Source organism: Musa acuminata, chromosome BXJ2-1 (assembly GCF_036884655.1).
Source record: "Musa acuminata AAA Group cultivar baxijiao chromosome BXJ2-1, Cavendish_Baxijiao_AAA, whole genome shotgun sequence".
Taxonomy (NCBI): Eukaryota; Viridiplantae; Streptophyta; class Magnoliopsida; order Zingiberales; family Musaceae; genus Musa; species Musa acuminata.
The window spans coordinates 27,141,026-27,161,765 of NC_088338.1; the positions used below are offsets into that span (position 1 = coordinate 27,141,026).

General features: G+C 52.6%; 25 non-coding genes and 10 pseudogenes across 25 annotated transcripts; all 35 read left to right on the forward strand.

The window, feature by feature from the left end:
- The first annotated feature begins 291 nt into the window (after nt 1-291).
- On the forward strand, nt 292-410 carry LOC135601086 (5S ribosomal RNA). The gene has a single exon (XR_010483390.1). It is a non-coding gene; the product is annotated as a 5S ribosomal RNA (ribosomal RNA).
- Nucleotides 411-760: 350 nt separating this feature from the next.
- On the forward strand, nt 761-879 carry LOC135601292 (5S ribosomal RNA). The gene has a single exon (XR_010483589.1). It is a non-coding gene; the product is annotated as a 5S ribosomal RNA (ribosomal RNA).
- A 350-nt stretch (nt 880-1,229) lies between these two features.
- Nucleotides 1,230-1,348, forward strand: LOC135599801 (5S ribosomal RNA). Its single transcript, XR_010482144.1, has one exon. It is a non-coding gene; the product is annotated as a 5S ribosomal RNA (ribosomal RNA).
- Nucleotides 1,349-1,698: 350 nt separating this feature from the next.
- Nucleotides 1,699-1,817, forward strand: LOC135600494 (5S ribosomal RNA). The gene has a single exon (XR_010482815.1). It is a non-coding gene; the product is annotated as a 5S ribosomal RNA (ribosomal RNA).
- Nucleotides 1,818-2,167: 350 nt separating this feature from the next.
- LOC135600045 (5S ribosomal RNA) lies at nt 2,168-2,286 on the forward strand. The gene has a single exon (XR_010482379.1). It is a non-coding gene; the product is annotated as a 5S ribosomal RNA (ribosomal RNA).
- Nucleotides 2,287-2,636: 350 nt separating this feature from the next.
- On the forward strand, nt 2,637-2,755 carry LOC135599702 (5S ribosomal RNA). Its single transcript, XR_010482047.1, has one exon. It is a non-coding gene; the product is annotated as a 5S ribosomal RNA (ribosomal RNA).
- Nucleotides 2,756-3,105: 350 nt separating this feature from the next.
- On the forward strand, nt 3,106-3,224 carry LOC135599946 (5S ribosomal RNA). Its single transcript, XR_010482283.1, has one exon. It is a non-coding gene; the product is annotated as a 5S ribosomal RNA (ribosomal RNA).
- A 350-nt stretch (nt 3,225-3,574) lies between these two features.
- On the forward strand, nt 3,575-3,693 carry LOC135604480 (5S ribosomal RNA). The gene has a single exon (XR_010484230.1). It is a non-coding gene; the product is annotated as a 5S ribosomal RNA (ribosomal RNA).
- Nucleotides 3,694-4,043: 350 nt separating this feature from the next.
- On the forward strand, nt 4,044-4,162 carry LOC135599755 (5S ribosomal RNA). Its single transcript, XR_010482098.1, has one exon. It is a non-coding gene; the product is annotated as a 5S ribosomal RNA (ribosomal RNA).
- Nucleotides 4,163-4,512: 350 nt separating this feature from the next.
- Nucleotides 4,513-4,631, forward strand: LOC135601586 (5S ribosomal RNA). Its single transcript, XR_010483876.1, has one exon. It is a non-coding gene; the product is annotated as a 5S ribosomal RNA (ribosomal RNA).
- A 360-nt stretch (nt 4,632-4,991) lies between these two features.
- LOC135599806 (5S ribosomal RNA) lies at nt 4,992-5,110 on the forward strand. Its single transcript, XR_010482149.1, has one exon. It is a non-coding gene; the product is annotated as a 5S ribosomal RNA (ribosomal RNA).
- Nucleotides 5,111-5,460: 350 nt separating this feature from the next.
- Nucleotides 5,461-5,579, forward strand: LOC135602557 (5S ribosomal RNA; annotated as a pseudogene).
- Nucleotides 5,580-5,929: 350 nt separating this feature from the next.
- On the forward strand, nt 5,930-6,048 carry LOC135599756 (5S ribosomal RNA). The gene has a single exon (XR_010482099.1). It is a non-coding gene; the product is annotated as a 5S ribosomal RNA (ribosomal RNA).
- Nucleotides 6,049-6,398: 350 nt separating this feature from the next.
- On the forward strand, nt 6,399-6,517 carry LOC135601587 (5S ribosomal RNA). The gene has a single exon (XR_010483877.1). It is a non-coding gene; the product is annotated as a 5S ribosomal RNA (ribosomal RNA).
- A 360-nt stretch (nt 6,518-6,877) lies between these two features.
- Nucleotides 6,878-6,996, forward strand: LOC135600305 (5S ribosomal RNA). The gene has a single exon (XR_010482630.1). It is a non-coding gene; the product is annotated as a 5S ribosomal RNA (ribosomal RNA).
- Nucleotides 6,997-7,346: 350 nt separating this feature from the next.
- Nucleotides 7,347-7,465, forward strand: LOC135602558 (5S ribosomal RNA; annotated as a pseudogene).
- Nucleotides 7,466-7,815: 350 nt separating this feature from the next.
- Nucleotides 7,816-7,934, forward strand: LOC135601643 (5S ribosomal RNA). The gene has a single exon (XR_010483905.1). It is a non-coding gene; the product is annotated as a 5S ribosomal RNA (ribosomal RNA).
- Nucleotides 7,935-8,284: 350 nt separating this feature from the next.
- On the forward strand, nt 8,285-8,403 carry LOC135601707 (5S ribosomal RNA; annotated as a pseudogene).
- A 350-nt stretch (nt 8,404-8,753) lies between these two features.
- LOC135600173 (5S ribosomal RNA) lies at nt 8,754-8,872 on the forward strand. Its single transcript, XR_010482500.1, has one exon. It is a non-coding gene; the product is annotated as a 5S ribosomal RNA (ribosomal RNA).
- A 350-nt stretch (nt 8,873-9,222) lies between these two features.
- Nucleotides 9,223-9,341, forward strand: LOC135599789 (5S ribosomal RNA). The gene has a single exon (XR_010482132.1). It is a non-coding gene; the product is annotated as a 5S ribosomal RNA (ribosomal RNA).
- Nucleotides 9,342-9,691: 350 nt separating this feature from the next.
- On the forward strand, nt 9,692-9,810 carry LOC135602559 (5S ribosomal RNA; annotated as a pseudogene).
- Nucleotides 9,811-10,160: 350 nt separating this feature from the next.
- LOC135600404 (5S ribosomal RNA) lies at nt 10,161-10,279 on the forward strand. Its single transcript, XR_010482726.1, has one exon. It is a non-coding gene; the product is annotated as a 5S ribosomal RNA (ribosomal RNA).
- A 350-nt stretch (nt 10,280-10,629) lies between these two features.
- On the forward strand, nt 10,630-10,748 carry LOC135601708 (5S ribosomal RNA; annotated as a pseudogene).
- Nucleotides 10,749-11,098: 350 nt separating this feature from the next.
- LOC135602880 (5S ribosomal RNA) lies at nt 11,099-11,217 on the forward strand. The gene has a single exon (XR_010484048.1). It is a non-coding gene; the product is annotated as a 5S ribosomal RNA (ribosomal RNA).
- Nucleotides 11,218-11,567: 350 nt separating this feature from the next.
- On the forward strand, nt 11,568-11,686 carry LOC135599790 (5S ribosomal RNA). The gene has a single exon (XR_010482133.1). It is a non-coding gene; the product is annotated as a 5S ribosomal RNA (ribosomal RNA).
- Nucleotides 11,687-12,036: 350 nt separating this feature from the next.
- Nucleotides 12,037-12,155, forward strand: LOC135603157 (5S ribosomal RNA; annotated as a pseudogene).
- Nucleotides 12,156-12,505: 350 nt separating this feature from the next.
- Nucleotides 12,506-12,624, forward strand: LOC135600428 (5S ribosomal RNA). The gene has a single exon (XR_010482749.1). It is a non-coding gene; the product is annotated as a 5S ribosomal RNA (ribosomal RNA).
- Nucleotides 12,625-12,974: 350 nt separating this feature from the next.
- Nucleotides 12,975-13,093, forward strand: LOC135600299 (5S ribosomal RNA). The gene has a single exon (XR_010482624.1). It is a non-coding gene; the product is annotated as a 5S ribosomal RNA (ribosomal RNA).
- Nucleotides 13,094-13,443: 350 nt separating this feature from the next.
- LOC135602364 (5S ribosomal RNA) lies at nt 13,444-13,562 on the forward strand (annotated as a pseudogene).
- A 350-nt stretch (nt 13,563-13,912) lies between these two features.
- LOC135604061 (5S ribosomal RNA) lies at nt 13,913-14,031 on the forward strand (annotated as a pseudogene).
- Nucleotides 14,032-14,381: 350 nt separating this feature from the next.
- LOC135602356 (5S ribosomal RNA) lies at nt 14,382-14,500 on the forward strand (annotated as a pseudogene).
- Nucleotides 14,501-14,850: 350 nt separating this feature from the next.
- LOC135599861 (5S ribosomal RNA) lies at nt 14,851-14,969 on the forward strand. The gene has a single exon (XR_010482202.1). It is a non-coding gene; the product is annotated as a 5S ribosomal RNA (ribosomal RNA).
- Nucleotides 14,970-15,319: 350 nt separating this feature from the next.
- On the forward strand, nt 15,320-15,438 carry LOC135602392 (5S ribosomal RNA; annotated as a pseudogene).
- Nucleotides 15,439-15,788: 350 nt separating this feature from the next.
- LOC135599735 (5S ribosomal RNA) lies at nt 15,789-15,907 on the forward strand. The gene has a single exon (XR_010482079.1). It is a non-coding gene; the product is annotated as a 5S ribosomal RNA (ribosomal RNA).
- A 350-nt stretch (nt 15,908-16,257) lies between these two features.
- On the forward strand, nt 16,258-16,376 carry LOC135601585 (5S ribosomal RNA). Its single transcript, XR_010483875.1, has one exon. It is a non-coding gene; the product is annotated as a 5S ribosomal RNA (ribosomal RNA).
- The last annotated feature ends 4,364 nt before the right edge of the window (nt 16,377-20,740 follow it).

The window sequence follows — 20,740 nt, forward strand, 5'->3', positions numbered from 1 at the left end:
GCTGGAAATTTGCTGTGACCGCTACGCTGTCAGTATCGAGGGGCTCGGAGAGAGCTTTCCGTATTGGGGTCGCAATAGCGATTCCGAGATCGTTCTAGAAAGTGCCGATGGTTTCGGCACGCGATTGCCGTGACCGATACACAGTCGTCGGGCTAGGGCTCGGAGAGAGTTTGCAATAGGGATTTCGTGAACGTTCGAGAAAGCGCCGATGGTTTCCTGATGGGTAAGAGGCTCCGGACGTGATACGCCTACCGCGACGTGCACATAGGCGAGGGACGAAGCATGCGAAACGGGTGCGATAATGCTAGCACTAAATCACCGGATCCCATCAAAACCCCAAAGTTAAGCGTGCTTGGGCCAGAGTAGTACTAGGATGGGTGACCCCCTGGGAAGTCCTCGTGTTGCACTCCTTTTTGCATCCCTGGATACGAAACATCTCCCGTAGAGCTCCGAGACGATTGTTTTGGGGTAGAAAATTTGCTGTGACCGCTACGCTGTCAGTATCGAGGGGCTCGGAGAGAGCTTTCCGGATTGGGGTCGCAATAGCGATTCCGAGATCGTTCTAGAAACTGCCGATGGTTTCGGCACGTGATTGCCGTGACCGATACGCAGTCGTCGAGCTAGGGCTCGGAGAGAGCTTGCAATAGGGATTTCCTGAACGTTCGAGAAAGCGCCGACGGTTTCGTGACGGGCAAGAGGCTTCGGACATTGATGCACCGACAGCGACGTGCACATAGGCGAGGGACGAAGCACGCGAAACGGGTGCGATAATGCCAGTACTAAATCACCGGATCCCATCATAACTCCGAAGTTAATCGTGCTTGGGCAAGAGTAGTACTAGTATGGATGACCCCCTGGGAAGTCCTCGTGTTGCACTCCTTTTTGCATCCCGGGATACGAAACATCTCCCGTAGAGCTCCGAGACGATTGTTTTGGGGCTGGAAATTTGCTGTGACCGCTACGCTGTCAGTATCGAGGGGCTCGGAGAGAGCTTTCCGGATTGGGGTCGCAATAGCGATTCCGAGATCGTTCTAGAAAGTGCCGATGGTTTCGGCACGCGATTGCCGTGACCGATACACAGTCGTCGGGCTAGGGCTCGGAGAGAGCTTGCAATAGGGATTTCGTGAACGTTCGAGAAAGCGCCGATGGTTTCCTGACGGGCAAGAGGCTTCGGACGTTGATACGCCTACCGCGACGTGCACATAGGCGAGGGACGAAGCATGCGAAACGGGTGCGATAATGCTAGCACTAAATCACCGGATCCCATCAAAACTCCGAAGTTAAGCGTGCATGGGCAAGAGTAGTACTAGGATGGGTGACCCCCAGGGAAGTCCTCGTGTTGCACTCCTTTTTGCATCCCGGGATACGAAACATCTCCCGTAGAGCTCCGAGACGATTGTTTTGGGGCTGGAAATTTGCTGTGACCGCTACGCTGTCAGTATCGAGGGGCTCGGAGAGAGCTTTCCGGATTGGGGTCGCAATAGCGATTCCGAGATCGTTCTAGAAAGTGCCGATTGTTTCGGCACGCGCTTGCCGGGGCCGATACGCAGTCGTCGGGCTAGGGCTCGGAGAGAGCTTGCAATAGCGATTTCGTGAACGTTCGAGAAAGCGCCGACGGTTTCGTGACGGGCAAGAGGCTCCGGACGTTGATACTCCGACAGCGACGTGCACATAGGCGAGGGACGAAGCACGCGAAACGGGTGCGATAATGCCAGCACTAAATCATCGGATCCCATCGAAACTCCAAAGTTAAGCGTGCTTGGGCCAGAGTAGTACTAGGATGGGTGACCCCCTGGGAAGTCCTCGTGTTGCACTCCTTTTTGCATCCCGGGATACGAAACATCTCCCGTAGAGCTCCGAGACGATTGTTTTGGGGCTGGAAATTTGCTCTGACCGCTACGCTGTCAGTATCGAGGGGCTCGGAGAGAGCTTTCCGGATTGGGGTCGCAATAGCGATTCCGAGATCGTTCTAGAAAGTGCCGATTGTTTCGGCACGCGCTTGCCGTGACCGATACGCAGTCGTCGGGCTAGGGCTCGGAGAGAGCTTGCAATAGGGATTTCGTGAACGTTCGAGAAAGCGCCGACGGTTTCGTGACGGGCAAGAGGCTCCGGACGTTGATACTCCGACAGCGACGTGCACAGAGGCGAGGGACGAAGCACGCGAAACGGGTGCGATAATGCCAGCACTAAATCATCGGATCCCATCGAAACTCCGAAGTTAAGCGTGCCAGGGCCAGAGTAGTACTAGGATGGGTGACCCCCTGGGAAGTCCTCGTGTTGCACTCCTTTTTGCATCCCGGGATACGAAACATCTCCCGTAGAGCTCCGAGACGATTGTTTTGGGGCTGGAAATTTGCTGTGACGGCTACGCTGTCAGTATCGAGGGGCTCGGAGAGAGCTTTCCGGATTGGGGTCGCAATAGCGATTCCGAGATCGTTCTAGAAAGTGCCGATTGTTTCGGCACGCGCTTGCCGTGACCGATACGCAGTCGTCGGGCTAGGGCTCGGAGAGAGCTTGCAATAGGGATTTCGTGAACGTTCGAGAAAGCACCGACGGTTTCGTGACGGGCAAGAGGCTTCGGACGTTGATGCACCGACAACGACGTGCACATAGGCGAGGGACGAAGCACGCGAAACGGGTGCGATAATGCCAGCACTAAATCACCGGATCCCATCGGAACTCCGAAGTTAATCGTGCTTGGGCAAGAGTAGTACTAGGATGGGTGACCCCCTGGGAAGTCCTCGTGTTGCACTCCTTTTTGCATCCCGGGATACGAAACATCTCCCGTAGAGCTCCGAGACGATGGTTTTGGGGCTGGAAATTTGCTGTGACCGCTACGCTGTCAGTATCGAGGGGCTCGGAAAGAACTTTCCTGATTGGGGTCGCAATAGCGATTCCGAGATCGTTCTAGAAACTGCCGATGGTTTCGGCACGTGCTTGCCGTGACCGATACGCATTCGTCGGGCTAGGGCTCGGACAGAGCTTGCAATAGGGATTTCGTGAACGTTCGAGAAAGCGCCGACGGTTTCGTGACGGGCAAGAGGCTTCGGACGTTGATGCACCGACAGCGACGTGCACATAGGCGAGGGACGAAGCACGCAAAACGGGTGCGATAATGCCAGCACTAAATCACCGGATCCCATCAGAACTCCGAAGTGAATCGTGCTTGGGCAAGAGTAGTACTAGGATGGGTGACCCCTTGGGAAGTCCTCGTGTTGCACTCCTTTTTGCATCCCGGGATACGAAACATCTCCCGTAGAGCTCCGAGACGATTGTTTTGGGGCTGGAAATTTGCTGTGACCGCTACGCTGTCAGTATCGAGGGGCTCGGAGAGAACTTTCCTGATTGGGGTCGCAATAGCGATTCCGAGATTGTTCTAGAAAGTGCCGATGGTTTCGACACGTGCTTGCCGAGACCGATACGCAGTCGTCGGGCTAGGGCTCGGAGAGAGCTTGCAATAGGGATTTCGTGAACGTTCGAGAAAGCGCCGATGGTTTCCTGACGGGCAAGAGGCTCCGGACGTTGATACGCCGACCGCGACGTGCACATAGGCGGGGGACGAAGCACGCGAAATGCGTGCGATAATGCCAGCACTAAATCACCGGATCCCATCAAAACTCCGAAGTTAAGCGTGCTTGGGCCAGAGTAGTACTAGGATGGGTGACCCCCTAGGAAGTCCTCGTGTTGCACTCCTTTTTGCATCCCGGGATACGAAACATCACCCGTAGAGCTCCGAGACGATGGCTTTGGGGCTGGAAATTTGCTGTGATCGCTACGCTGTCAGTATCGAGGGGCTCGGAGAGAGCTTTCCGGATTGGGGTCGCAATAGCGATTCCGAGATCGTTCTAGAAAGTGCCGATGGTTTCGGCACGCGATTGTCGTGACCGATACACAGTCGTCGGGCTAGGGCTCGGAGAGAGCTTGCAATAGGGATTTCGTGAACGTTCGAGAAAGCGCCGATGGTTTCCTGACGGGCAAGAGGCTCCGGACGTTGATACGCCTACCGCGACGTGCACATAGGCGAGGGACGAAGCATGCGAAACGAGTGCGATAATGCTAGCACTAAATCACCGGATCCCATCAAAACTCCAAAGTTAAGCGTGCTTGGGCCAGAGTAGTACTAGGATGGGTGACCCCCTGGGAAGTCCTCGTGTTGCACTCCTTTTTGCATCCCTGGATACGAAACATGTCCCGTAGAGCTCCGAGACGATTGTTTTGGGGCTGGAAATTTGCAGTGACCGCTACGCTGTCAGTATCGAGGGGCTCGGAGAGAGCTTTCCGGATTGGGGTCGCAATAGCGATTCCGAGATCGTTCAAGAAACTGCCGATGGTTTCGGCACGTGCTTGTCGTGACCGATACGCAGTCGTCGGGCTAGGGCTCGGAGTGAGCTTGCAATTGGGATTTCGTGAACGTTCAAGAAAGCGCCGACGGTTTCGTGACGGGCAAGAGGCTTCGGACATTGATGCACCGAAAGCGACGTGCACATAGGCGAGGGACGAAGCACGCGAAACGGGTGCGATAATGCCAGCACTAAATCACCGGATCTCATCAGAACTCCAAAGTTAATCGTGCTTGGGCAAGAGTAGTACTAGTATGAATGACCCCCTGGGAAGTCCTCGTGTTGCACTCCTTTTTGCATCCCGGGATACGAAACTTCTCCCGTAGAGCTCCGAGACGATTGTTTTGGGGTTGGAAATTTGCTGTGACCGCTACGCTGTCAGTATCGAGGGGCTCGGAGAGAACTTTCCTGATTGGGGTCGCAATAGCGATTCCGAGATCGTTCTAGAAAGTGCCGATGGTTTCGGCACGCGCTTGTCGTGACCGATACGCAGTCGTTTGCCGTGACCGGGCTAGGGCTCGGAGAGAGCTTGCAATAGGGATTTCGTGAACGTTCGAGAAAGCGCCGACGGTTTCCTGACGGGCAAGAGGCTCCGGACGTTGATACGCCGACCGCGACATGCACATATGCGAGGGACGAAGCACGCGAAACGGGTGCGATAATGCCAGCACTAAATCATCGGATCCCATCGAAACTCCGAAGTTAAGCGTGCTTGGGCCAGAGTAGTACTAGGATGGGTGACCCCCTGGGAAGTCCTCGTGTTGCACTCCTTTTTGCATCCAGGGATACGAAACATCTCCCGTAGAGCTCCGAGACGATTGTTTTGGGGCTGGAAATTTGCTGTGACCGCTACACAGTCAGTATCGAGGGGCTCGGAGAGAGCTTTCCGGATTGGGGTCGCAATAGCGATTCCGAGATCGTTCTTGAAACTGCCGATGGTTTCGGCACGTGCTTGCCGTGACCGATACGCAGTCGTCGGGCTAGGGCTCGGAGAGAGCTTGCAATAGGGATTTCGTGAACGTTCGAGAAAGCGCCGACGGTTTCCTGACGGGCAAGAGGCTCCGGACGTTGATACGCCGACCACGACGTGCACATATGCGAGGGACGAAGCACGCGAAACGGGTGCGATAATGCCAGCACTAAATCACCGGATCCCATCAAAACAACGAAGTTAAGCGTGCTTGGGCCAGAGTAGTACTACGATGGGTGACCCCCTGGGAAGTCCTCGTGTTGCAATCCTTTTTGCATCCCGGGATACGAAACATCTCCCGTAGAGCTCCGAGACGATGGTTTTGGGGCTGGAAATTTACTGTGACCGCTACGTTGTCAGTATCGAGGGGCTCGGAGAGAGCTTTCCGGATTGGGGTCGCAATAGCGATTCCGAGATCGTTCTAGAAAGTGCCGATGGTTTCGGCACGCGATTGCCGTGACCGATACACAGTCGTCGGACTAGGGCTCGGAGAGAGCTTGCAATAGGGATTTCGTGAACGTTCGAGAAAGCGCCGATGGTTTCCTGACGGGCAAGAGGCTCCGGACGTTGATACGCCTACCGCGACGTGCACATAGGCGAGGGACGAAGCATGCGAAACGAGTGCGATAATGCTAGCACTAAATCACCGGATCCCATCAAAACTCCAAAGTTAAGCGTGCTTGGGCCAGAGTAGTACTAGGATGGGTGACCCCCTGGGAAGTCCTCGTGTTGCACTCCTTTTTGCATCCCTGGATACGAAACATCTCCCGTAGAGCTCCGAGACGATTGTTTTGGGGCTGGAAATTTGCTGTGACCGCTACGCTGTCAGTATCGAGGGGCTCGGAGAGAGCTTTCCGGATTGGGGTCGCAATAGCGATTCCGAGATCGTTCAAGAAACTGCCGATGGTTTCGGCACGTGCTTGCCGTGACCGATACGCAGTCGTCGGGCTAGGGCTCGGAGTGAGCTTGCAATTGGGATTTCGTGAACGTTCAAGAAAGCGCCGACGGTTTCGTGACGGGCAAGAGGCTTCGGACATTGATGCACCGACAGCGACGTGCACATAGGCGAGGGACGAAGCACGCGAAACGGGTGCGATAATGCCAGCACTAAATCACCGGATCTCATCAGAACTCCAAAGTTAATCGTGCTTGGGCAAGAGTAGTACTAGTATGAATGACCCCCTGGGAAGTCCTCGTGTTGCACTCCTTTTTGCATCCCGGGATACGAAACTTCTCCCGTAGAGCTCCGAGACGATTGTTTTGGGGTTGGAAATTTGCTGTGACCGCTACGCTGTCAGTATCGAGGGGCTCGGAGAGAACTTTCCTGATTGGGGTCGCAATAGCGATTCCGAGATCGTTCTAGAAAGTGCCGATGGTTTCGGCACGCGCTTGTCGTGACCGATACGCAGTCGTTTGCCGTGACCGGGCTAGGGCTCGGAGAGAGCTTGCAATAGGGATTTCGTGAACGTTCGAGAAAGCGCCGACGGTTTCCTGACGGGCAAGAGGCTCCGGACGTTGATACGCCGACCGCGACATGCACATATGCGAGGGACGAAGCACGCGAAACGGGTGCGATAATGCCAGCACTAAATCATCGGATCCCATCGAAACTCCGAAGTTAAGCGTGCTTGGGCCAGAGTAGTACTAGGATGGGTGACCCCCTGGGAAGTCCTCGTGTTGCACTTCTTTTTGCATCCCGGGATACGAAACATCTCCCGTAGAGCTCCGAGACGATTGTTTTGGGGCTGGAAATTTGCTGTGACCGCTACACAGTCAGTATCGAGGGGCTCGGAGAGAGCTTTCCGGATTGGGGTCGCAATAGCGATTCCGAGATCGTTCTTGAAACTGCCGATGGTTTCGGCACGTGCTTGCCGTGACCGATACTCAGTCGTCGGGCTAGGGCTCGGAGAGAGCTTGCAATAGGGATTTCGTGAACGTTCGAGAAAGCGCCGACGGTTTCCTGACGGGCAAGAGGCTCCGGACGTTGATACGCCGACCACGACGTGCACATATGCGAGGGACGAAGCACGCGAAACGGGTGCGATAATGCCAGCACTAAATCACCGGATCCCATCAAAACAACGAAGTTAAGCGTGCTTGGGCCAGAGTAGTACTACGATGGGTGACCCCCTGGGAAGTCCTCGTGTTGCAATCCTTTTTGCATCCCGGGATACGAAACATCTCCCGTAGAGCTTCGAGACGATGGTTTTGGGGCTGGAAATTTACTGTGACCGCTACGTTGTCAGTATCGAGGGGCTCGGAGAGAGCTTTCCGGATTGGGGTCGCAATAGCGATTCCGAGATCGTTCTAGAAAGTGCCGATGGTTTCGGCACGCGATTGCCGTGACCGATACACAGTCGTCGGACTAGGGCTCGGAGAGAGCTTGCAATAGGGATTTCGTGAATGTTCGAGAAAGCGCCGATGGTTTCCTGACGGGCAAGAGGCTCCGGACGTTGATACGCCTACCGCGACGTGCACATATGGGAGGAACGAAGCATGCGAAACGGGTGCGATAATGCTAGCACTAAATCACCGGATCCCATCAAAACTCCGAAGTTAAGCGTGCTTGGGCAAGAGTAGTACTAGGATGGGTGACCCCCTGGGAAGTCCTCGTGTTGCACTCCTTTTTGCATCCCGAGAGACGAAACATCTCCCGTAGAGCTCCGAGACGATTGTTTTGGGGCTGGAAATTTGCTGTGAACGCTACGCTGTCAGTATCGAGGGGCTCGGAGAGAACTTTCCTGATTGGGGTCGCAATAGCGATACCGAGATCGTTCTAGAAAGTGCCGATGGTTTCGGCACGCGCTTGCCATGACCAATACGCAGTCGTCGGGCTAGGGCTCGGAGAGAGCTTGCAATAGGGATTTCGTGAACGTTCGAGATAGCGCCGACGGTTTCCTGACGGGCAAGAGGCTCCGGACGTTGATACGCCGACCGCGACGTGCACATATGCGAGGGACGAAGCACGCGAAACGGGTGCGATAATGCCAGCACTAAATCACCGGATCCCATCAAAACAACGAAGTTAAGCGTGCTTGGGCCAGAGTAGTACTATGATGGGTGACCCCCTGGGAAGTCCTCGTGTTGCACTCCTTTTTGCATCCCGGGATACGAAACATCTCCCGTAAAGCTCCGAGACGATGGTTTTGGGGCTGGAAATTTGCTGTGACCGCTACGCTGTCAGTATCGAGGGGCTCGGAGAGAGCTTTCCGGATTGGGGTCGCAATAGCGATTCCTAGATCGTTCTAGAAAGTGCCGATGGTTTCGGCACGCTATTGCCGTGATCGATACACAGTCGTCGGTCTATGGCTCGGAGAGAGCTTGCAATAGGGATTTCGTGAACGTTCGAGAAAGCGCCGATGGTTTCCTGACGGGCAAGAGGCTCCGGACGTTGATACGCCTACCGCGACGTGCACATAGGCGAGGGACGAAGTATGCAACACGGGTGCGATAATGCTTGCACTAAATCACCGGATCCCATCAAAACTCCGAAGTTAAGCGTGCTTGGGCCAGAGTAGTATTAGGATGGGTGACCCCCTGGGAAGTCCTCGTGTTGCACTCCTTTTTGCATCCCGGGATACGAAACATCTACCGTAGAGCTCAGAGACGATTGTTTTGGGGCTGGAAATTTGCTGTGACCGCTACGCTATCAGTATCGAGGGGCTCGGAGAGAGCTTTCCGGATTGGGGTCGCAATAGCGATTCCGAGATCGTTCTAGAAAGTGCCGATGGTTTCGGCACGTGCTTGCCATGACCGATACGCAGTCGTCGGGCTAGGGCTCGGAGAGAGCTTACAATAGGGATTTCGTGAACGTTCGAGAAAGCGCCGACGGTTTCGTGACGGGCAAGAGGCTCCGGACGTTGATACGCCGACAGCGACGTGCACATAGGCGAGGGACCAAGCACGCGAAACGGGTGCGATAATGCCTGCACTAAATCAACGGATTCCATCGAAACTCCGAAGTTAAGCGTGCTTGGGCCAGAGTAGTACTAGGATGGGTGACCCCCTGGGAAGTCCTCGTGTTGCACTCCTTTTTGCATCCCGGGATACGAAACATCTCCCGTAGAGCTCCGAGACGATTGTTTTGGGGCTGGAAATTTGCTGTGACCGCTACACAGTCAGTATCGAGGGGCTCGGAGAGAGCTTTCCGGATTGGGGTCGCAATAGCGATTCCGAGATCGTTCTTGAAACTGCCGATGGTTTCGGCACGTGCTTGCCGTGACCGATACGCAGTCGTCGGGCTAGGGCTCGGAGAGAGCTTGCAATAGGGATTTCGTGAACGTTCGAGAAAGCGCCGACGGTTTCCTGACGGGCAAGAGGCTCCGGACGTTGATACGCCGACCGCGACGTGCACATATGCGAGGGACGAAGCACGCGAAACGGGTGCGATAATGCCAGCACTAAATCACCGGATCCCATCAAAACAACGAAGTTAAGCGTGCTTGGGCCAGAGTAGTACTACGATGGGTGACCCCCTGGGAAGTCCTCGTGTTGCAATCCTTTTTGCATCCCGGGATACGAAACATCTCCCGTAGAGCTCCGAGACGATGGTTTTGGGGCTGGAAATTTACTGTGACCGCTACGTTGTCAGTATCGAGGGGCTCGGAGAGAGCTTTCCGGATTGGGGTCGCAATAGCGATTCCGAGATCGTTCTAGAAAGTGCCGATGGTTTCGGCACGCGATTGCCGTGACCGATACACAGTCGTCGGACTAGGGCTCGGAGAGAGCTTGCAATAGGGATTTCGTGAATGTTCGAGAAAGCGCCGATGGTTTCCTGACGGGCAAGAGGCTCCGGACGTTGATACGCCTACCGCGACGTGCACATATGGGAGGAACGAAGCATGCGAAACGGGTGCGATAATGCTAGCACTAAATCACCGGATCCCATCAAAACTCCGAAGTTAAGCGTGCTTGGGCAAGAGTAGTACTAGGATGGGTGACACCCTGGGAAGTCCTCGTGTTGCACTCCTTTTTGCATCCCGGGAGACGAAACATCTCCCGTAGAGCTCCGAGACGATTGTTTTGGGGCTGGAAATTTGCTGTGAACGCAACGCTGTCAGTATCGAGGGGCTCGGAGAGAACTTTCCTGATTGGGGTCGCAATAGCGATACCGAGATCGTTCTAGAAAGTGCCGATGGTTTCGGCACGCGCTTGCCATGACCAATACGCAGTCGTCGGGCTAGGGCTCGGAGAGAGCTTGCAATAGGGATTTCGTGAACGTTCGAGATAGCGCCGACGGTTTCCTGACGGGCAAGAGGCTCCGGACGTTGATACGCCGACCGCGACGTGCACATATGCGAGGGACGAAGCACGCGAAACGGGTGCGATAATGCCAGCACTAAATCACCGGATCCCATCAAAACAACGAAGTTAAGCGTGCTTGGGCCAGAGTAGTACTATGATGGGTGACCCCCTGGGAAGTCCTCGTGTTGCACTCCTTTTTGCATCCCGGGATACGAAACATCTCCCGTAAAGCTCCGAGACGATGGTTTTGGGGCTGGAAATTTGCTGTGACCGCTACGCTGTCAGTATCGAGGGGCTCGGAGAGAGCTTTCCGGATTGGGGTCGCAATAGCGATTCCTAGATCGTTCTAGAAAGTGCCGATGGTTTCGGCACGCTATTGTCGTGATCGATACACAGTCGTCGGTCTATGGCTCGGAGAGAGCTTGCAATAGGGATTTCGTGAACGTTCGAGAAAGCGCCGATGGTTTCCTGACGGGCAAGAGGCTCCGGACGTTGATACGCCTACCGCGACGTGCACATAGGCGAGGGACGAAGTATGCGACACGGGTGCGATAATGCTAGCACTAAATCACCGGATCCCATCAAAACTCCGAAGTTAAGCGTGCTTGGGCCAGAGTAGTACTAGGATGGGTGACCCCCTGGGAAGTCCTCGTGTTGCACTCCTTTTTGCATCCCGGGATACGAAACATCTACCGTAGAGCTCCGAGACGATTGTTTTGGGGTTGGAAATTTGCTGTGACCGCTACGCTATCAGTATCGAGGGGCTCGGAGAGAGCTTTCCGGATTGGGGTCGCAATAGCGATTCCGAGATCGTTCTAGAAAGTGCCGATGGTTTCGGCACGTGCTTGCCATGACCGATACGCAGTCGTCGGGCTAGGGCTCGGAGAGAGCTTACAATAGGGATTTCGTGAACGTTCGAGAAAGCGCCGACGGTTTCCTGACGGGCAAGAGGCTCCGGACGTTGATACGCCGACAGCGACGTGCACATAGGCGAGGGACCAAGCACGCGAAACGGGTGCGATAATGCCTGCACTAAATCAACGGATTCCATCGAAACTCCGAAGTTAAGCGTGCTTGGGCCAGAGTAGTACTAGGATGGGTGACCCCCTGGGAAGTCCTCGTGTTGCACTCCTTTTTGCATCCCGGGATACGAAACATCTCCCGTAGAGCTCCGAGACAATTGTTTTGGGGCTGGAAATTTGCTGTGACCGCTACGCAGTCAGTATCGAGGGGCTCGGAGAGAGCTTTCCGGATTGGGGTCGCAATAGCGATTCCGAGATCGTTCTTGAAACTGCCGATGGTTTCGGCACGTGCTTGCCGTGACCGATACGCAGTCGTCAGGCTAGGGCTCGGAGAGAGCTTGCAATAGGGATTTCGTGAACGTTCGAGAAAGCGCCGACGGTTTCCTGACGGGCAAGAGGCTCCGGACGTTGATACGCCGACCGCGACGTGCACATATGCGAGGGTCGAAGCACGCGAAACGGGTGCGATAATGCCAGCACTAAATCACCGGATCCCATCAAAACAACGAAGTTAAGCGTGCTTGGGCCAGAGTAGTACTACGATGGGTGACCCCCAGGGAAGTCCTCGTGTTGCAATCCTTTTTGCATCCCGGGATACGAAACATCTCCCGTAGAGCTCCGAGACGTTGGTTTTGGGGCTGAAAATTTGCTGTGACCGCTCCATTGTCAGTATCGAGGGGCTCGGAGAGAGCTTTACGGATTGGGGTCGCAATAGCGATTCCGAGATCGTTCTAGAAAGTGCCGATGGTTTCGGCACGCGATTGCCGTGACCGATACACAGTCGTCGGACTAGGGCTCGGAGAGAGCTTGCAATAGGGATTTCGTGAATGTTCGAGAAAGCGCCGATGGTTTCCTGACGGGCAAGAGGCTCCGGACGTTGATACGCCTACCGCGAGGTGCACATAGGGGAGGAACGAAGCATGCGAAACGGGTGCGATAATGCTAGTACTAAATCACCGGATCCCATGAAAACTCCGAAGTTAAGCGTGCTTTGGCAAGAGTAGTACTAGGATGGGTGACCCCCTGGGAAGTCCTCGTGTTGCACTCCTTTTTGCATCCCGGGATACGAAACATCTCCCGTAGAGCTCCGAGACGATTGTTTTGGGGCTGGAAATTTGCTGTGACCGCTACGCTGTCAGTATCGAGGGGCTCGGAGAGAGCTTTCCGGATTGGGGTCGCAATAGCGATTCCGAGATCGTTCTAGAAAGTGCCGATGGTTTCGGCACGTGCTTGCCATGACCGATACGCAGTCGTCGGGCTAGGGCTCGGAGAGAGCTTACAATAGGGATTTCGTGAACGTTCGAGAAAGCGCCGACGGTTTCGTGATGGGCAAGAGGCTCCGGACGTTGATACGCCGACAGCGACGTGCACATAGGCGAGGGACCAAGCACGCGAATCGGGTGCGATGATGCCAGCACTAAATCAGCGGATCCCATCGAAACTCCGAAGTTAAGCGTGCTTGGGCCAGAGTAGTACTAGGATGGGTGACCCCTTGGGAAGTCCTCGTGTTGCACTCCTTTTTGCATCCCGGGATACGAAACATCTCCCGTAGAGCTCCGAGACGATTGTTTTGGGGCTGGAAATTTGCTGTGACCGCTACGCAGTCAGTATCGAGGGGCTCGGAGAGAGCTTTCCGGATTGGGGTCGCAATAGCGATTCCGAGATCATTCTTGAAACTGCCGATGGTTTCAGCATGTGCTTGCCGTGACCGATACACAGTCGTCGGGCTAGGGCTCGGAGAGAGCTTGCAATAGGGATTTCGTGAACGTTCGAGAAAGCGCCGACGGTTTCGTGACGGGCAAGAGGCTTCGGACGTTGATGCACCGACAACGACGTGCACATAGGCGAGGGACGAAGCACGCGAAACGGGTGCGATAATGCCAGCTCTAAATCACCGGATCCCATCGGAGCTCCGAAGTTAATCGTGCTTGGGCAAAAGTATTACTAGGATGGGTGACCCCCTGGGAAGTCCTCGTGTTGCACACCTTTTTGCATCCCGGGATACGAAACATCTCCCGTAGAGCTCCGAGACAATTGTTTTGGGGCTGGAAATTTGCTGTGACCGCTACGCTGTAAGTATCGAGGGGCTCGGAGAGAACTTTCCTGATTAGGGTCGCAATAGCGATTCCGAGATCGTTCTACAAAGTGCCGATGGTTTCGGCAAGTGCTTGCCGTGACCGATACGCAATCGTCGGGCTAGGGCTCGGAGAGAGCTTGCAATAGGGATTTCGTGAACGTTCGAGAAAGCGCCGACGGTTTCCTGACGGGCAAGAGGCTCCGGACGTTGATACGACAACCGCGACGTGCACATATGCGAGGGACGAAGCAGGCAAAACGGGTGCGATAATGCCAACACTAAATCACCGGATCCCATCAAAACAACGAAGTGAAGCGTGCTTGGGCTAGAGTAGTACTACGATGGGTGACCCCCAGGGAAGTCCTCGTGTTGCACTCATTTTTGCATCCCGAGATACGAAACATCTCCCGTAGAGCTCCGAGACGATTGTTTTGGGGCTGGAAATTTGCTGTGACCGCTACGCTGTCTGTATCGAGGGGCTCGGAGAGAACTTTCCTGATTGGGGTCGCAATAGCGATTCCGAGATCGTTCTAGAAAGTGCCGATGGTTTCGGCACGCGCTTGCCGTGACCGATACGCAGTCGTCGGGCTAGGGCTCGGAGAGAGCTTGCAATAGGGATTTCGTGAACGTTCGAGATAGCGCCGACGGTTTCCTGACGGGCAAGAGGCTCCGGACGTTGATACGCCGACCGCGACGTGCACATATGCGAGGGACGAAGCACGCGAAACGGGTGCGATAATGCCAGCACTAAATCACCGGATCCCATCCAAACAACGAAGTTAAGCGTGCTTGGGCCAGAGTAGTACTACGATGGGTGACCCCCTGGGAAGTCCTCGTTTTGCACTCCTTTTTGCATCCCGGGATACGAAACATCTCCCGTAGAGCTCCGAGACGATGGTTTTGGGGCTGGAAATTTGCTGTGACCGCTACGCTGTCAGTATCGAGGGGCTCGGAGAGAGCTTTCCGGATTGGGGTCGCAATAGCGATTCCGAGATCGTTCTAGAAAGTGCCGATGGTTTCGGCACGCGATTGCCATGACCGATACACAATCGTCGGGCTAGGGCTCGGAGAGAGCTTGCAATAGGGATTTCGTGAACGTTCGAGAAAGCGCCGATGGTTTCCTGACGGGCAAGAGGCTCCGGACGTTGATACGCCTACCGCGACGTGCACATAGGCGAGGAACGAAGCATGCGAAACGGGTGCGATAATGCTAGCACTAAATCACCGGATCCCATCAAAACTCCAAAGTTAAGCGTGCTTGGGCAAGAGCAGTACTAGGATGGGTGACCCCCTGGGAAGTTCTCGTGTTGCACTCCTTTTTGCATCCCGGGATACGAAACATCTCCCGTAGAGCTCTGAGACGATTGTTTTGGGGCTGGAAATTTGCTGTGACCGCTACGCTGTCAGTATCGAGGGGCTCGGAGAGAGCTTTTCGGATTGGGGTCGCAATAGTGATTCCGAGATCGTTCTAGAAAGTGCCGATGGTTTCGACACGTGCTTGCCGTGACCGAAACGCAATCGTCGAGCTAGGGCTCGGAGAGAGCTTGCAATAGGGATTTCGTGAACGTTCGAGAAAGCGACGATGGTTTCGTGACGGGCAAGAGGCTCCGGACGTTGATACGCCGACCGCGACGTGCACATAGGCGAGGGACGAAGCACGCGAAATGGGTGCGATAATGCCAGCACTAAATCACCGGATCCCATCAAAACAACGAAGTTAAGCGTGCTTGGGCCAGAGTAGTACTACGATGGGTGACCCCCAGGGAAGTCCTCGTGTTGCACTCCTTTTTGCATCCCGGGATACGAAACATCTCCCATAGAGCTCCGAGACGATTGTTTTGTTGCTGGAAATTTGCTATGACCGCTACGCTGTCAGTATCGAGGGGCTCGGAGAGAGCTTTCCGGATTGGGGTAGCAATAGCGATTCCGAGATCGTTCTAGAAAGTGCCGATGGTTTCGGTACGCGCTTGCCGTGACCGATACGCAGTCGTCGGGCTAGGGCTCGGAGAGAGCTTGCAATAGGGATTTCGTGAACGTTCGAGAAAGCGCCGACGGTTTCGTGACGGGCAAGAGGCTGCGGACCTTGATACGCCGACCGCGACGTGCACATAGGTGAGGGACGATGCACGCGAAACAGGTGCGATAATGCCAGCACGAAATCACCGGATCCTATCAGAACTCCGAAGTTATGCGTGCTTGGGCCAGAGTAGTACTAGGATGGGTGACCCCCTGGGAAGTCCTCGTGTTGCACTCCTTTTTACATCCCGGGATACGAAACATCTCCCGTAGAGCTCCGAGACGATTGTTTTGGGGCTGGAAATTTGCTGTGACCGCTACGCAGTCAGTATCGAGGGGCTCGGAGAGAGTTTTCCGGATTGGGGTCGCAATAGCGATTCTGAGATCGTTCTAGAAACTGCTGATGGTTTCGGCACGTGCTTGCCGTGACCGATACGCAGTCGTCGGGCTAGGGCTCGAAGAGAGCTTGCAATAGGGATTTCGTGAACGTTCGAGAAAGCGCCGACGGTTTCGTGACGGGCAAGAGGCTTCGGACGTTGATGCACCGACAGCGACGTGCACATAGGCGAGGGACGAAGCACGCGAAACGGGTCCGATAATGCCAGCACTAAATCACCGGATCCCATCGGAACTCCGAAGTTAATCGTGCTTGGGCAAGAGTAGTACTAGGATGGGTGATCCCCTGGGAAGTCATCGTGTTGCACTCCTTTTTGCATCCCGGGATACGAAACATCTCCCGTAGAGCTCCGAGACGATTGTTTTGGGGCTGGAAATTTACTGTGACCGCTACGCTGTCAGTATCGAGGGGCTCGGAGATAACTTTCCTGATTGGGGTCGCAATAGCGATTCCGAGATCGTTCTAGAAAGTGCCGATGGTTTCGGCACGCGCTTGCCGTGACCGATACGCAGTCGTCGGGCTAGGGCTCGGAGAGAGCTTGCAATAGGGACTTCGTGAACGTTCGAGAAAGCGCCGAAGGTTTCGTGACGGGCAAGAGGCTGCGGACGTTGATACGCCGACCGCGACGTGCACATAGGTGAGGGACGAAGCACGCGAAATAGGCGCGATAATGCCAGCACTAAATCACCGGATCCCATCAGAACTCCGAAGTTAATCGTGCTTGGGCAAGAGTGTTGAATCTCGGATTTTGATGATGAAGTCAATTGTCATTTGTTGTCTAATCTATGTGTTGAGATAAGTGTGCAGGATTAACTACGATGAAAGATAGACAAGCAGCAGGAGTTGCGCCGGAGTCAAGTTCATGATCACGTTGGGAGTTCGAGAGTTCGACGGAAGTTCGGACGGTCGTCGGAGGTTCTGCGAGAACAGATCCGAGAAGTCCAGAAGCTTGCCAAGCGAAGCTCGTCGGAACTTGCCAAATGGATCGTCGCAAAGTCCAGGAGTTTGCCGGAAGTCCGCAGGCGCATCACCGAGGGTTCATCGGATGATCGACGGAAGTTCGCCGGAAACTCGCCGGAAGGAGCGATTGACGCACCGAAGCAAAGCTGCAGAAGTTGTCTTAGATTTAATCGTAGTTAGCACATTGATTAAGTTGGAAAATGGGAGGTGATCCCATTGGCTTAATCTTGGGGCAATTGGGCCTCTGAAAGATTGAAATTGGGCTGAATGGAATGAACCATTCGGACCCTGATTGCACCAGGAGGTGCAACCGCCCAGGCCAGGAGGTGGCACCGCCTGGGCTAGGCTTCCCAGCGAGACTGGGCGGTGCAACCTCTCCAGCCGGGAGGTGGTACCACCTGAGCTCAGTCTTCGAGCAAGACTGGGCGGTGCAACCTCCCTAGCAGAGAGGTGGCACCGCCTGAGCTCAGTCTTCGAGCAAGACTGGGCGGTGCAACCTCCCTGGCAGAGAGGTGGCACCGCCTGAGCTCAGTCTTCGAGCAAGACTGGGCGGTGCAACCTCCCTGGCAGAGAGGTGGCACCGCCTGAGCTCGGTCTTCGAGCTCTGCCAGGCGGTGCAACCTCTCCAGTCAAGAGGTGCAACCGCCTGATCCCAGAATTCCGGGATTTGATTGTTTTGAGCTCCAAATTTGAATTGGGTTGGGGCCTATAAATTCCCAACCCATTCAGCACTGAAAAGATACAGACCTACACCGAAATCTTGATCTTTTCTGTGATTCTAAGAGCTCAAAAGTGTTGTAAAGCCTTTAAGTCTCCTCCTTCTGTTCTTCAAGTTTTCAGTTGTAAAGTGAGGAGAGAAAGGTCTGTAAAGGTTGTCTCCTAAGCCTGTCAAAAGGAGAGAAACTGTAAAAGGGAAGTTTGGCCTTCGCCTATTGAAGGAAGGCCCCTAGTTGACGTCGGCGACCTCGTCGGTGGAGGAAGCCAAAAGTGGAGTAGGTCAAGGCTGACCGAACCACTCTAAATCTCTGGTTTGCGTTTATTTTTGAGCACTTTATCATTACTGCAAACCTCCTTCATTACTACTGCTCTCTACGTTTTCACGAACAAGTTCTAAGTGCTGTTCTTCCGAATCTGCATTCAGACGTAAATTCATATTTTCGTACATTACAGTTTACGTTTACGTTTTATTCTGCAGAACTGTCTTCCGTGCTTTTACGAACGAGTTTCTTTGCAGTTTACACTTACATTTTGATCCTAGTGATAACTGCAAACTGTCCTCTGCAAATTTACGAACGAGTTTCAACATTTAGACGTAAAACTGCATTTAGACGTAAATCGGCTTTCCTCGCACAATCATCAGATCTCAGTTCACGTTTACGTCTTGATTTCAACTGCTTACTGCCTTCTGCGAGTATACAAACGAGTTTCAAAATTCAGACGCAAATCTGCGTTTAAGACGTAAATCTGCGTTTAGACGTAAATCTGCGTCTAGACGTAAATCTGCGTTTAGACGTAAATCTGTTTTTTGCAGATTACTTTTTGAGCTGTACAACAGCAGCACATTGTCTTTATACTTCTGCTTAAACTGCTCCTAGACGCAAACTGTGTTTAGACGCAATCTGCGGTTAGACGCAATCTGCGTTTAGACGTAATCTGCGCTTAGACGTAATCTGCGCTAAGACGCAAACTGTGCTAAGACGCAAACTGTGCTTAGACGCAATATGAGTTTAGACGCAATCTGCATTTAGACGTAAACTGCGTTTAGACGCTAACTGTGTTTAAACGTAAACTGCACTTAATCATAAGTAATCTTAGAATCGGCTTTTGCATCAAAATAGTCTTTATCGAACGAACGCAGCTTTTGGTTTTAATCGCTGAAAAATATCCGCTGCACTAATTCACCCCCCCCCTCTTAGTGCTCTCGATCCTAACAATTGGTATCAGAGCCCGGTTAACTCTCAAAAGGATTAAAACCCAAGAGAGATGGCTTACGCCGGAAACCAAGAGGGCCATTCCATTACACGTCCACCCATGTTTAATGGGACGGACTACACCTATTGGAAGACCCGAATGAGAATCTTTCTTATTTCTATGGACATTGATCTTTGGAATCTTGTCGAGAATGGTTTTTCAAAGTCTTCTCTTCCAATGATCGATTGGAATGATTTGGAGAAGAAGGCTTTCGCTCTTAATGCAAAGGCTATGAATGTCTTATTTTGTGCACTTGATAAAAACGAGTTTAACCGTGTTTCAACTTGTGAAACTGCATTTGATATTTGGCACACGCTCGAAGTGACCCATGAGGGCACAAGTAGAGTAAAAGAGTCAAAAATCAATTTGCTGTTACATTCTTTCGAACTTTTTCGGATGAAACCGAGTGAAACCATTGGCGACATGTTTACCCGTTTCACGGATGTCGTCAACGGTCTAAAAGGACTCGGAAAGAGCTTTTCGGATTTTGAGCTTGTTAATAAGATACTAAGATCCCTTCCTAAGAGTTGGGATCCTAAAGTCACCGCTATTCAAGAGGCAAAAGATCTGCGAAATTTCCCTCTTGAAGAACTAATCGGGTCATTAATGACCTACGAAATGACTTGTAAAGCTCATGAAGAGCAAGAAGACATCCTTCCAAAGAACAGGAAGGATATGGCACTCAAAACTTCAGAATGCCACTTGAGAGAAAACTCAAGTGATGAGGACTGTGATGATGACTTGGCACTTCTAACAAGAAAGTTTAAAAAGTTCTTTAAAAGAAACAAGTTTAAGAATGATGCAAAAAATAAACTTGAACCCAAAAAGGACCAAGTAATCTGCTATGAATGCAAAAAGCTGGTACACTACAAGAGTGATTGTCCCCAAGTCAAGAAAAGAACAACAAAGAAGAAGGCGCTCCAAGCAACATGGGATGATTCGAGCGCATCTGAGGAAGAGGAGTCCAACACCGAGCAAGTTGCTCATTACGCTTTAATGGCCATCGAAGATGAGGTAACAAATTCAATAGATGCTGATTTATCTTTCGATGAATTATTAAATGCTTTCAATGACTTATTTGACGAATGCAAAAGTATAAGTAGAAAATATAAATTGCTGAAAAAGATGCATGATAGTCTTACATGTAAGTTTGATAAGCTAAAAGTCGAACATCATGATAGTCTAAATTCATGTATCAAATGTCATGATTTAGAAACTGTGCAAAAAGAAAACCTGCTACTCAAGGACACCTTGAAGAAATTCGAGGTTGGTAGCAAGTCATTAAACATGATCCTTGCAAACAAGGGTCACATTCCAAAAAGGAGCGGAATTGGATTTGTGAGAAGTCCTCACCAAAATCCAACCACCTTCATAAAAGGCTCCATCTTACATGTTCAACACCAAACCAAGTGCAACTTTTGTTGCAAATCTGGACACAAGACACATTGTTGTCCATTCAAGAAAATAAGTCCAAACAAACTAATCTGGGTTCCTAAAGGAACCATGACAAATTCTATGCAACATGATAAGAAATGTAGATCTATTTATGAGGCACCCAAAAGCAAATGGGTTCCTAAAGATCATCCCTTCCTATAAAAACATTAAAATTTTAGGCCGGAGCAAGAAATAATATTCTGCTCCTTGACTCTCGATGGTCATAAATCAAGAATTAAAAAAGGAACTCGCAACGCTTAAGTAACAAATGGGAGTTATGAAATCACAAATACGATTTGGATACAACCT